The sequence below is a fragment of the Augochlora pura genome, chromosome 4, assembly GCF_028453695.1.
Source record: "Augochlora pura isolate Apur16 chromosome 4, APUR_v2.2.1, whole genome shotgun sequence".
Lineage (NCBI taxonomy): Eukaryota > Metazoa > Arthropoda > Insecta > Hymenoptera > Halictidae > Augochlora > Augochlora pura.
Window position 1 is genome coordinate 1,428,559 of NC_135775.1, and position 13,504 is coordinate 1,442,062.

General features: G+C 48.1%; 1 long non-coding RNA gene across 1 annotated transcript in view; it reads right to left on the reverse strand.

Moving 5' to 3' along the window:
* Nucleotides 1-1,231: 1,231 nt before the first annotated feature.
* LOC144469545 (uncharacterized) overlaps nucleotides 1,232-13,504 on the reverse strand; it is a 106,345-nt gene continuing 94,072 nt past the window's right edge. Inside the window, exon 3 of the long non-coding RNA XR_013494004.1 lies at nucleotides 1,232-1,258. This is a non-coding gene — a long non-coding RNA (uncharacterized LOC144469545). The remainder of the gene's footprint in view (nucleotides 1,259-13,504) is intronic.

A 13,504-nucleotide genomic window follows, 5' to 3' on the forward strand; every position in this document is an offset into this window, starting at 1 on the left:
GATACGTCTATCACCGATGACCACGTTGAACCCACCGATCAGCCGCGGCCGATACTTTCACTGTTCCGCGAGGGCTGCGTAATCGCGTAATAACTCACGGTATCGGCGGGCACGCGCGTAATTACGGCCGCTCCGTCGAACGCTCTGGGTCAACGGCGACCCGTGACGGCTAAGTACCAAACGGTGTACGATCGGTCGAACACCGATCCCCCGCGATTAGAATTCTCGACGATTCAGGCGACGCCTCTAATTAGTGCGCGTACGGGTTGCGCACCGAGTCCTCGATGACCCGAGCAATCGAGGTGCAGGTTATGTCAGAAGTCCTTCGTTCCGGTAACGTGTTCGTTTAACTGGTTTAAGTGCCGAGTAGTGGATGTTTCGATTCAGTACCAAATGGAATGTTGTTGGCAACGTTAGAGAATTCTATCGAAGCTTGTACAATTTTATGGAATGTTTCACATTCTCCTAAAACGTTCTAAAATATCAAGGAATGTTTCGCGAGCGTCACGGGTCGACCGTGGGTGAAAATCGGAGGAGACTTTCCTAGACGCTCAACGATACAGATCATTGGTGGTTTTCACCGGTGTGCCACATCAAGCGACCGCGAGAGGCAAACGTATAATCGGCCCGCGAGAGTACCGCGTGGAATCGTCGATTGTCCCCTGGCATAATGACAGAGATTACCACCAGCTCGCGCGGATCACGGGCTGTGGGTCAGAGAGAAGGTACGAAGGAGTGACCGTGCTAGAACGCGCCGAACATGAACGCGCCCCACGCGATTGTTCGCTAAACGCAACAATGTCTACGAGCGACCCGGCGCAATTATGATTTTCGCTGATCATCGATCTCTCGATGAAAATATCGCTGGAAAATTAACCGAGTAACGACCATTGTTTCGAATTCCCGTCTAACGATCACGATTGTCTATAGAACATTGCGGATCGTCGGCTGATTAGAAACCGAAGTAGAATAGTGCAACGCTTTTTTTCTTTATCTTGTTCGAAACACAAAAGTGTCCCATTCGTGGCGGTTCACCCCGGCTCCCCCCCCCCCCCACCTAGGTGACACGTCGTCGCCGGTCGGTGAGTGCATTCCGATGCAAACAACTTGTTAACAAGGGACCGGCCGATGACTAAGAGCACCTTAAAATACATCGACCGGCACCGCGGAGGAAATGATTTACTGCGCGGAATGACAAACGTCTCTATAAAATGGAAATGTACTCACTTGTTGCCTCGTTGTCCTGTGTGTCCCGTTCCTGAAACAGAAAAGAAGAGAGCTTGTTCACGGTCTCTGCGTTCGATGAGCGAAAGAAAACTCTAATTCGCTTTGACGATCGCTGCCTGTTACTTTTACTATGTCTATATTTGGTATATTTGTTGTATTTGCTGTGTTATCTATATTTGCTATATTTGTTATATCTGATATGTCAACTATATTTATTATATTTGTTATATCCGCTATATCTGCCAATTTGCTATAATTATTATACATGCCATATATTTGCTATTTTACTACATTTTACTACAACCTCTAATAATTAATGAAACCCTGCAATATTCTCTTATGCATCAAACAATCTCTTATCCATCACTACAACGCATCATTTCAACGCCCTCCTCTCCTCCAACGATTAATTATACAAATTACTCCCCTGAACAAATTTATCTCGGTACAAAAGAAAAATATCGTCTACTTTCTCACCTTTTTAAAACCTCAAAAAGGCGGTCACAATAAACTAAAACTAATACCACGCACTGAAATCGTTGCAATAGAACTGGTATCACTCACTGTAAAATATTCCTCCGGCGTACTATACACGTCGTCAAATAAATAATTGAAGCGGAGTAAGTACCAGGCAACACCTGTCACCTGGTTCTAATATATCAGAACGCGAAGGGACACGCGTGTTCTCGTCCCGCAGTCTCGAGTCGCACGCACCGAGTCTAACTTTCCAGCATTTCCACGGGGCCGCCGCGAGCGCGTTCGAGCAACGTTTCTCTAAGAGACCAGCGAAGGACGAAGGACGCGCAGCTCGCGCGTACGCGAGAGACTGAATCCCCGTCACCAAAAATCACCCGTGTGCCGTAGCGCCGCGTGGAAGCACGACGACTCCGTTCGCTCTCTCGCTCTCTCTCTCTCTCTCGCTCGCTCGCGAGACACGCTGAAAAACGAGCGCCTAGCCTCTAAACCGCTCCGACCCGCTCCGATCCGCGCGCGCGCCGACCTTTCGCCTACCTTCCGTCCAAGCAGCGGGGCGATAAAAGCGGCTGGTTTTCATCGCGCGTACACACAGCTCACGTGCACCGTGTGCCCGGCAACGACATTTCCTGTTTCCTTCCTCTCTCGCCGCCGCCACCGCCGCCGCGTGCACCGTCGTCGGTGCCGCGGCCGCCTGGCGACTTCGCGAACCGGAAAACCCACCAAACCCCATACGTTACACGCCGCTGTCATGGTCCCCGGTGACCATGCAACCGGGTGCACCAGATTCCCGATCGATCAATTTATTAGGCCACCACCAGCCGGTACACTTTCACCTTGGGGATATACACGGTGCTCCGTCTAAACATATCCTTTGATATAATTATCCTAGTTTCATAATAATTAGTTAGAGAATAGTTAGTTACTCGGTTTCATTAGCTATTCAGTTAGTTGGTTAGAGAGATAGTTACTTTTAATTTAACAACTATAGCTACAAAAAGGAAACGAATTAATTCTGAGGAAGTTAACTATGCTTGGAGAATAATTTAAAGTTACAATTTGATAAGTGTCCTCTTGACGCGGCTTAATGTGAATTGTTAATTTGGGCACTCGAGAGCCCAGGTTTAAGGAATTAAAAACCGGTTCCCGTCGGATTTCGCTAATTTATTCGAGCGAACAGGTTCTCGAAAACTTCGTATCGCCTTGCGGAAGGGTTAAATTGCGTCACGGACGGGTCAAACGGAAAAACGGTGTGTCATCGAAATGCTAACAGTTCACGGAATCGATTATATTTTTTTGTAGAACTCCAATTTGTTTGTGAGAGTTGGATGGAGGGTAGATGCCGAAAATATTTTCCGGAACATTTTTTTTATAATTTTCTGGCGGAAATATTTTCTGCCCAGCGACACTTCCACGTGAAACTCAATAATGGGTAAGTGACAATAAATAATTATTGCTTCACGCAAGAACGGTCTCCGATTACAATCTCTCTCCCTCTCTCTCTCTCTTTCTCTCTCTCCGCAAAAGCTAACCGCGCGCGTACGATAAAAACAGTTCCGTTTCTTTCGATTCGCAAATCTTTCTTGCGTGAATCGCTTTTTATTCGGGAATTTCTCTCCGCGTACAGTCGCCCACGAAAGTTCTCCCGCGTCGCTCGAAACGCAAAACCACTCGGCAGAAAAGGCAGCGAATCGACCGAGAAATAGAACTCGGTGTGTGGCAGAGTTGAATCCAGCCGGCCGGCAAAAACATCTTGTAACAGAATCGTAGGCGAGGCCGTGCGTCGACGCGAGAGCGGAAAGGGAGTGACACTTTCCGAGCGTCTGGCAAGACAATGAACCACCCGGTGGAATCGTGCTTCCCCTGCCAACTAAGCGGACTGTATCCCGAAATTTCCGACGATGTTTCGTCGCTGTAGCGGCAGCGGTTCTTTCGTTAAACGCCTTTGTTCAATTATCGGAAACACGATCTCACGCGGCCACGGAATTTAAACGAGGACCACGCTCGAGTCGAAGAAATTTCAACGCGCGTCACTTTTCAATTATTGAATTGATATTAAATTGCTTAAAATGTTCTCCAATGCATCATTAACGATTTATTAATAGTGGCACATCAAAGTTGAATTTTCATCGCTTTCAAGACCAATCGCAATTTCTTCTGCTAATTGAATAAATATATATCCTCGACATTGTTTAGAAAACATTAAATGTTAATTCATAATAAATGGAAAATCGACGAAATCTCATTCGTTCAAAGATGGTTGTCGCGGTGTTTTCAAAATGGACGCCGCTTTATCGGGTGCACGAAGCAGGCGGGGATGAGGGATCGCTGGGCGTAGAAATTACGGGACACTCAGAGATCGATAGATCGCGGATCGAGACAGTTACTAAGCGTCCGCGGCGACAACGGATCATCAGAACGTCCCGTTTACCGCGCGGCAAATTATTCAAATCGAGGCCCCCGCTCTAGAACCACGTGACTTCTCTCTCGCGGAGAGGAGGAGAGAGACCCGGCAATTTTTCCGCGGCTACTAATTAACGACTGCTACGACGATGTTTTATGAACGATTACGATCGTTACGGGGCGCGCGCGGTTTCCGCGTGAGACCCCCGCTCGAAAAGTAACGAGGGAACGGCCTTGGACGGACGTCTTTTTAACGCCCGGCCGTGTATCATTATTATTCATCAGCCCCGTAAATGATCGTCCCGTAATCGGTCTGCTCGAGACGATTTACTGGCTGCAATTACGACGAACTGCCACTTCGCGAAACGCTCCCGCGATCCACCGAACCGTGGCCGAAAATTACGACGACGAGGTTTTAGGTTATGGCGCGCGGTTTCGTCGTCGCGTTCGTTTTCGATGATTTAGGAGAATTTTGCAGAGTCGTAAATAATTCATAATAATTCAGAATAATTCCAAATAATTCCAAATAATTTAGAATAATTCCAAAAAATTCCTAAAAACTCCAAATAATTCCAAACAATTCCAAATAATTCGAAAAAACTCCAAATAATTCCTGACCGCAATCGAAACAAATTGTTAACGAACTACAGCACCGGTGAAACTTTCCGCGGACCGACGTTCCGTATGCAGTTCGCGGCGGTCGCTCGTGCTTCGCCGTTGCAAAGATACCGGGGGGGAAGAAGAAGGCAGCACCTTGGAAAATTATGCAGTCGGGACGGGGCATCCCGCCTCGTGCGTGATTTCCACCGTAAAACAGAAAGAAAAGTCGCTTCACGGGAATACGTATTACGGATTCGAGGGGCGGCCGGTTTCGCGCGAGCCTTTTTTCCCCGTATCCAAGGTGGCCGCGCTCGGTCACACGTCCATTCTTCGCGAAGAGAAGCGAGAAGGCAGTTTGAAAGAATCGCGTCGCGCGGCCAACTTTATGGACGTGTTTCGTTGGAAAACCAAAGCGGAGGACACGTCCCGTGACACGTCCGAGACCGTTGAAAGGGACGCTAGAATTTTCATTGTACGTCTATTTGTATTTATCTATTTTTTATTCGCTATTAGTTTTTATTATTATTTCTTATTGGTTGCTTTATAGTTATTATTATTTAGTTATTACTTTGTTATTATTCCTGCGTAATTATTATTTTGTTGTGACTACTTTGACCTATTATTTCCTGATTACTATTATTTTTTATCGCCTATGATTCTGTTATTATTATATTTTTATTATTACCTTGTCGTCACATCTCTCTATTACTTTATGGTTACCACTCTGTCATCGTTATTATTTACTGCCCATTACTTTTTAGTCATTACTACTCTTCCCTCGTCACACCATCGATTCTTCTCAAGAAACAAAATGGCGTCCAGAGTATGCTCTCAACCGTCCCTCCGTAATTTTCCGTGTACTGCAACGTGGTCCACGCGAGTGGATAGAAGCGAAGAGGAACAAGTGTTTTCCGCGTCGGATGCGGGCAAAACGACAGCCGGGAAAATCGGGCGACGGTGAGGGCAGACGAGCGACAGCGATCGTCGTAGCTCAGCTAGCAAAAAGCCGAAGCTCGTTTGAATAATTCGCCAGTTTGCAGGACGAACACGCCGCGCCGGTAGTCTGGTTTTCTGTTTCTCCTCTCTGTTGGAAAGTGTCGCGCGTTCCGCCGTTCGACATTCCCGACACATTGTCCGGCGACGTTTACGAGCCTCTCGCACGACAGTTGCGTCACCGGTTCGAACACGAGTTCCGCGACACCATCTGCTTTTTACGATCCCCGATGCCATTTTGCTAACAATTATTGCTCGCCGGCCATTTTTACTCATCCCCCGGTCCGCGCGAGAGCGCGGAATGTTCCCGGCGCGACGAAACTCGTATGTAAATCAAACTTTACTATTTAGCGGCGAACGCGGGGCCATTCCATTCGGACAGGTAGCTCGCGGTGCTAGTGCTACCTGAATGGCCGTCGCGGAGGATCTCGCTTCGAGACAGCGACGATTCAATACGAATTTCTTTCTATCTTATTTCAGCCTGATGTGTCCGACCGTTTCGATATTTTGAAATCAAAAAATGTCTACGGGTGGTCCAATGTATGTACTTTCAGATAAGCTATCTATCTTTAAAAAACGTTTATTAGTAAACCCAGAAAAAATTCCCAAAAATAAGGACTTTTCATAGGTTCAAATACAATATCACAGATAACGAAAAAGTCGCGCATCTTTTTCGTTCGTATCGTTAACTGAGCATGACCCGCGTGGTCTGCCGGCGTCCAGATAAAAACCCGGACCTACCGTTACGCCGTTTCCATCCGAAAGGAATCGCCTGGTTCGGCGCGGTGGCAGGCGGATACAAGCGGGAGGGAAAGCCTCGTGCAGGGAACCGCGGCGCGGCGTCGTGCTCGGTAAGCTATGACGAAGGTTAGGTTATCTCCGGACGCGGATCTAAACGTTTTAGCGTGTACCGGGGCAGGCTTCTGCCGGCGGAGTACATTGTCATTTTATGGACAGACACACGGGGGCCCTGGGACCCCACGACGGACGAGCCGACGGCTACAATTTGCGCGTGTAATTGCGCCGCTATCAATTCCATTTCGCGAGTGAGTCGTCGCCCGTGCGCCTGCCTTGCCTTCCGCCTCGCGCCTCTCCGCGCTCGCCACGACCGGCTGGCTGGCACCGCGCTCGCGCGAGACACACTCGCTACCGGTTGGCATGTGACGATTATTTATCTGTGAAATTAATCTTGCGTCCCGCCGACGACAAAGTGTATTAAACGCCTCGGGCCGAGCGCCGATGATCGCGCCGCGCCTTTCAATTTCCCGCCGAACTCGAGCCACTCGCCTAAACGCGAATCACGTTCTTTTAACGACAGCTCATTCGGTTCTTAATATTTTTATATTTTCATAACTTTATCAGTAGACAATATTAATTTTATTTGATGTCATTCCACCGTATTCTATTTTATTTTTTATCTCCTGTAGAAATGAATTATTATTCAAGTGAATTTTGTTCTATTGTTCTCAATATTTAAGCGCTGAAGTATATTTACGTATACTATAAGCAATCTAGGAAGACTATACAAAATTTCTGCCCTACAAAATTATTATAACCAAAAAACATTTAATCGTAGTAATTGGGAGGACAATAATACTGCAAGGGGTTAATCGACGTCGTTTTAATAAAACTCCGTCCAACCCCCATAGAGTCGCGTCCGCGTCGCGTTCGAATTCGGCGAACGGCGCGCACCGTAAACAAACGTTAATCACGGTAATTTAATTACACTGTTGCGGGGAAGAGTAATCGCTGGAACTAGCAATGTCACGGCTTTTAATCCGCGGACACCTCGGTTATTACTTCTGCCGTGATTTTTAACGTTGCCGCGGCGGCGCCGTGCACCGTCGAGCCGCGTAAATAATACGGGCCCGGCTCCCGTTAGTTAAGTCGGATTTATTGCACGGCTCCCTGTACCCGCGGCGCTTATTATTTAATCGCTCATTAACGATTCGTCGTCGTCGTCGTCGCGCGCGACCCTTGTAAATTCCACGCTAATCGCGGCGACGCGATCGGACTCTCTCGCCTTTATGAAATTGTAAAATAATTATCAATGAAATTAATTCCGTCTCGATGGTCTTACGTTAATAACATGAATAATTATACTATTGTAACGTGTATAACAACGCTGTATTTTTTAGCCACGGTTCTTCGCAGCGAACAATTTGTTTCACTTTCGATAGCGCAAAGTTTCTCGTCGGCCGCGTTTTGTTTACCGGTGACGCCGCGATAAACGACGAAGACGACGACGACCACGACGGGTAGAGAGGTTGTTGAAAGGCCGGGACGAGGATGGTTCCGACATCGATCACCGCGCGCGGCTTTTTTTCTCGGTTGGATCAGGGTCGGCCGAAAGGAAGGACCGAGTCGAAAGCCGACAACTGGGGGCCGGTACCCTCGTTTCGTTCTGCTTCACGCACTCTCGCGTGGTGGCAGAAAGGAAAAAGGAGACGGAGGAGGAAGCGACGGACGACGTGGACGACCACGAGGACTGGGACGAGGACTACAGCTAAGGACAACGACGTCGACGATGGAACGCGGTTGCTGGAAAACGCGCCGCCAAAAATTCGCGGAGCGACGATTAAAATTAATGAAAGAAAATACGAAAAATTAATTATCTCGTATTAATGTTCTATTAATTCTTATCGTTCGTTAGAGGTATACACCCTCGAAAATGAAACGAGATTTCATCAAAGTAATGATAGAAATAAAATTTATCGCAGCGTGCAGGTGACAACGAATATCGCCAATCAATTTCGCATCAGAAGAAGAAGAAACTCACGGGACACCCTAATATTACGAGGCCTACTCGGAGACTCCTCTCGGCACCGCAAGAACCCGAAGAACCCGAAGAGGCGCGGAGGAAGCTTCGCTTCGTTCGAAGCCACGGAAGAGGCAGAGGAAGAGAAGCGACGGTACAAGAGGAGGCGGAGGCGTGCAAGAGTCGAAGTCGGCTGGCAACGGGGAGGGGGAGGGTGGAGGAAGGGGAGGGGTCGGCTGGAAGTACTCGACCTCCACCTTGGTCGCCACGCATCGTGGAATTCGTTCGGGGAACAGGGACTCCCTGGCTCGCCCTCGCCGCGCTCTCGCTTCTCGGCCGCTGCTTTGCATTTTACACCGGTGCCGAGATTTGGTCGTTAGATTCGCCGATCCCCGCCTTCCGACGCGGTCCCCCCTCGCCGGGGATTCCGCCGAAAAGACCGCCGCGACTTCGAGGCGACTCGATCATTCGAGTAACGATCGGATAATTCTGTCGAGGTTTGCGCGAATTTGAGTAGTGCGAAGCTGAATAGTTAGAATCTGGATAATGCGACACTGAACAGTAAGAATCTGTATAGCGCAAATTTGAATAGTGCGTTAATTAACAATCTAAATAATTGACACAAAAGTTCCGCATTAACACAATGTTGAGGACTTTAAACAGCGCTCGTTGACAAAGGTGATCGCTCCGCCATATTGGTCGCGTCGCCGTGATCGCATCGAACCGCGCAAACGGTTCGACTTTCCGTTCGATCGTAGCATCGCAGAGATTACTTTCCGTTCGTAAAACAAAGATTGCGCGGCGGATCACCGTCGGCTCGCGATTCGAGCTCGGAGAACGAGCCACGAAAATATATCGAATGCAGCTCTCGGTGTCGAAACACACCGGCGCGCGAGGCAATCCGCGCCACGCTTGTACCTACAAGAATCGATTTAGCAAAGGCCATGGCGACCAGCGATCCCGCGACTTTTTTCCTGCGGTCAATATTACTCAAGTTTCGTCCGCATTATCTTTTTGCCGGGGCGACGCGAAAGAAGACGACGACGACGACGACGAAGACGACGGTCTCGGGTGACAGCAGTCGTTTTCCCGTGCCTCCCGAGCAATCGACGGCCTTGCCCGTTAACGTTTCCAGGCTTCCTCGCGCGCCAACGACGACGCGAACTTTTATTTTTATTAATTTCACCGGTAGGAAGAAATATGTCGAGCGGAGGCATAAATTACATAAGCTATTTTTTATCGGACATTTATTTCGATTTTTCGAATATATGAAATTTGAATATTAGTATTAAATTAAATAAACAAATTCCAATTTTAATATTAAACTAAATATATCAAATTTTAATGTTAATATTAAATTAAATGTATTAAATATTAATTTCAACATTAAATTAAATTAAAACGCACAAAACTCCACGATTCTGCTAATCTGTAACGCGAGCCGAAGGTTACTTTCCGCGCGATAAATAAACAAATCTCGATAAAAAGAGCGAGGACAACGTAAGAACGAGTAAACAACGGCGCGAGCGAAGAGCAAACAAAAGCGAAGGAGGAAGAAACGACGGCCAGTCGGCCGCACGGCATCAGGCAACCGAAACCGAACGGAACCTGCCGTACAAAGAAGAACCGAAGCCGTAATTTCAATGAATTTCGCGCAACGAGCACCAACCGCAAAACAAAGTCCGACGTTTTTCGCGCCGCGGCCGGGCGTCGCCGTCGTCGTCGTCGCCTTCGGGCAACGGGCCCGCAAAAAAATCCGCCGGCCGTAAACACGCTCGTAGCGATAGTACGAGCCGGTCACGGATTTTCGCGTGCAAGAACGAAATGCAACACAGTTTCGGTCGCACGCTTTCGCCACGCTTCGGGGAACGTCGAGACGAGGCTCGAGACGAGACTGTAGAGTCTCGAGACGAGGGAACAGGCTCGATCGTCGCGCTGTGGGCCGTTACAAATTATTATTTCATTATCAAATAATTAGACAAAAGTCGAATTCGTGAATTTCCTCGTCAAATTTCCACGGCGACGGTATCGAAACGCGGGTCCACCGAAAATCTTTCGCAACGGTGTCGCGTCGCGCGATTTCGCGCTCGTCGATCGCAGATAATCGAGTTTCAGAGACCGACGTCGATTCGTCGAAGCGAGTCGCGCGATCCGGACGCGGGATAAAACGGAGGGAACGCGAGCGGGACGCCGCGCTGCTCGATCGTTAGAGCGGGATGTTTAACCAAACGACAAAGATCTCTCTTCCACTCTCTGGATGGACTTGGACGTTATGTAAGCGTCCCGGATCTCGATCCCAGATCTCGTCTGATTACTCTTTACAAGGATCGTTTCTACCCGCGAAGGGTTTTATCGATATCTCGCTTACGAATTGATCGATCGCAACCAGGAAATGCCACACGGCGGTGGCGAACCACCCGGACAAAAAAAACCAACCGGGAATTATCCGGCACAAAAAATCGACGATCTCTATTTTAACCGTGTTCCCTTTTCCGCTTCGTTCCCCCCCGCCATCGATCTTCTATTTTTTTTATCAGACCGGAACGTTACGATAATATTGGGTATAATGGAGAAATCGGGGCTGACTTTTTCTGGTTAGAGTGTACCGAACCGGCATAGCGATCGCGAGAATTTTAGCGACAATACAGGGTTCGTTGTTTAGTTCATTTAATTGAATTTATTCTAGATTAGAGATAAATTAAATTAATGTTATACAAATTAAGAATTTACAATCGTCGTTTTTATTAATGGTTACATGCGATAATTGATAGTAAATTAATTATTATTTCTTTTATATATATATTTATCTATTTCGATTTTTTATTTTTTTATCTCCTTCTCCATAGGCCTGCAGTTGCTATATAAAATCTGTTCAATATCATTCTCCTATAAAAAAAGGAATTTTCAAGCCATGTACCCCAATATAATTTAATTATCATTACATCATTTCTCTTTCGAGTGAAAGCGGAAATCGCAGAGAAAGGAAAGCGGAAATCGCAGAGGAAGAGAAAGAAAGGGAAAGAGAGAAAAGTCACGGCCAGCGAGGAACAAAGACGCAGAATCCGCGTAAGAAACGCAACGCAGAAGGGAACAAAGACGTTGCACAGGCGTGGAAACTAAGCCTGCGATTTTTGCGCGGCGCCGAGGCGAGAACGATCGGTCTCCGACGATAACGTAATTCCACGCGGGGTACACCGGGGATTTTACGAGCCCGTCTATCGCCTCAAAACTTTCGCGTTTCGAGCACCGCGAATGTTACATAAAGACCTCTCCGGTCGTACCCCATAATTTGATCGGCCGAACAATGGCCGAACGGAGCGCGCGCGCGCTCGTATTTAAAGCTGCGGGTGAAAGGCGGCGCCGCGAAAATGGGCGACGGGAGGAAAAATGACGGAGATGGATGAAAAAGGAAAAAGGGGTGAAAAGGGAGAGCCTCGAGACGTTCGATGTGGGACATTTTCTATTCTATTCTCGTCAAAAAACCAGAAAACAAATTAAACAATAAAAATACCGCGAATACGTTAATTTATCCACAAGGCCAGCGCAAGGTTTGCGAATAGTTTCGAAAACCCTGCCATCGTCTCGCCGCAAAACATCGCTTTTCCAGTCATCCGACAAAAAACGCGAAAATTACTTTCGCAACACGTGGTTTGCACGAACATTTGCGTAATCGGGAAAACCGTGATCGACGGTAAAAACATCGCGTTGTTGCAACTACGGTGTATAAAAGATTGGTCATAGAAAGAGAATCAAGTGGCCGTAGAAAACGGCTGAAGGTCGCGGAAACAAGGGTCGCGTTCGTTCTCAGGGTTAACAGAACGAGTTACATACCGTGAAGAAGGAAAATTGACGGAAGCTGCGAAGCAACGCCCGCGTTTCCACGGCCTTCGATCCTGGCCACGCGCGAAACAATGGAAACGAGGCATTCCTCGGCTTTCGACAACGAGAACAGGCTCTCTCTCTGCGCCCGCCACGCGATGCCGCCTTTCCACAGCGGCTGTGTGACGCGAGCATTACCTAACTGGCTCGACCGCGCCGGGAGAGAAAATCTCTCTCTCTCTCTCTCGCTTCCTCGACGGCCGCCTAAGTAACCCACTAAACTACAAGAGCGTCGAGGAACGAGGACAATGGATCCTCGAGAAGCCGGAGCCGCGAACGCCGCGTGCAGCCAATTGCATTACGGAGAAAGCTGGCCCCCCTCGTCCGGCACTGTATCTATCTCGGCTCTCTATCCTCTCCTAGCCTAACCTCTCCTAGCTTATTCTATCCTAGTCTATTTTATCCTCTCCTAGCTCAGCCTCTCCTAGCTTAGTCTATCCTAGCCTATTCTATCCTCTCCTATCCTATTCTATTTCTATCCTAGTCTATTCTATCCTCTCCTATCCTATTCTATTTCTGTCCCATCCTCTCGCGTTCCTTCCACGCCATCCTCACCGACCGTTCCTCCTTCCTCGTTCGCTACCTGGACACCCGTCCGCGCGCTCGGGCACCATAGCGATCGAATCAACCTTCCAGCGAACGCACGTCAATTTTGCCGACGGTATTTCCACGTCGGACAGTTTGTTACCGAGGGTACAGCAATTTCTCTCGCATTGTCCACCGGCTTCGGAACGAGAGTGGACAACTTGGGAAGAGGATACTGTAATTGACGATCGCCGATACGGTGAATCGTCTCGGCTTGTTTCTCCGCTTGCGAATAAAAATGGGCGGTCAGGTTGACTCGAGATACTTCAATAAAAACTATATATATATTATATTATATTATAATATTATTATTATGTAGTTATAAGAAATATATTCGTCGAGGAGCAAGGGAAAGACTCTTCGGAGAGAGAAGACGCGCGAAGGACAGAGAGATCCCATTCCGAGAGACATCGGTTCACCTTTCTCCTTTCGCGGCGCGGCGGACAGAAATATGTCGTGTAAATGGCAACCGAGGGGCCCCGTGTAAAACGGTCCTCATGCGGAAGGTGATATAGGAGTTCGGTCACTCGCCACTTAACCCCGCGGATCAGGAAGTCGTTTTCTATCCGCGCGCGCGCGGTGAAC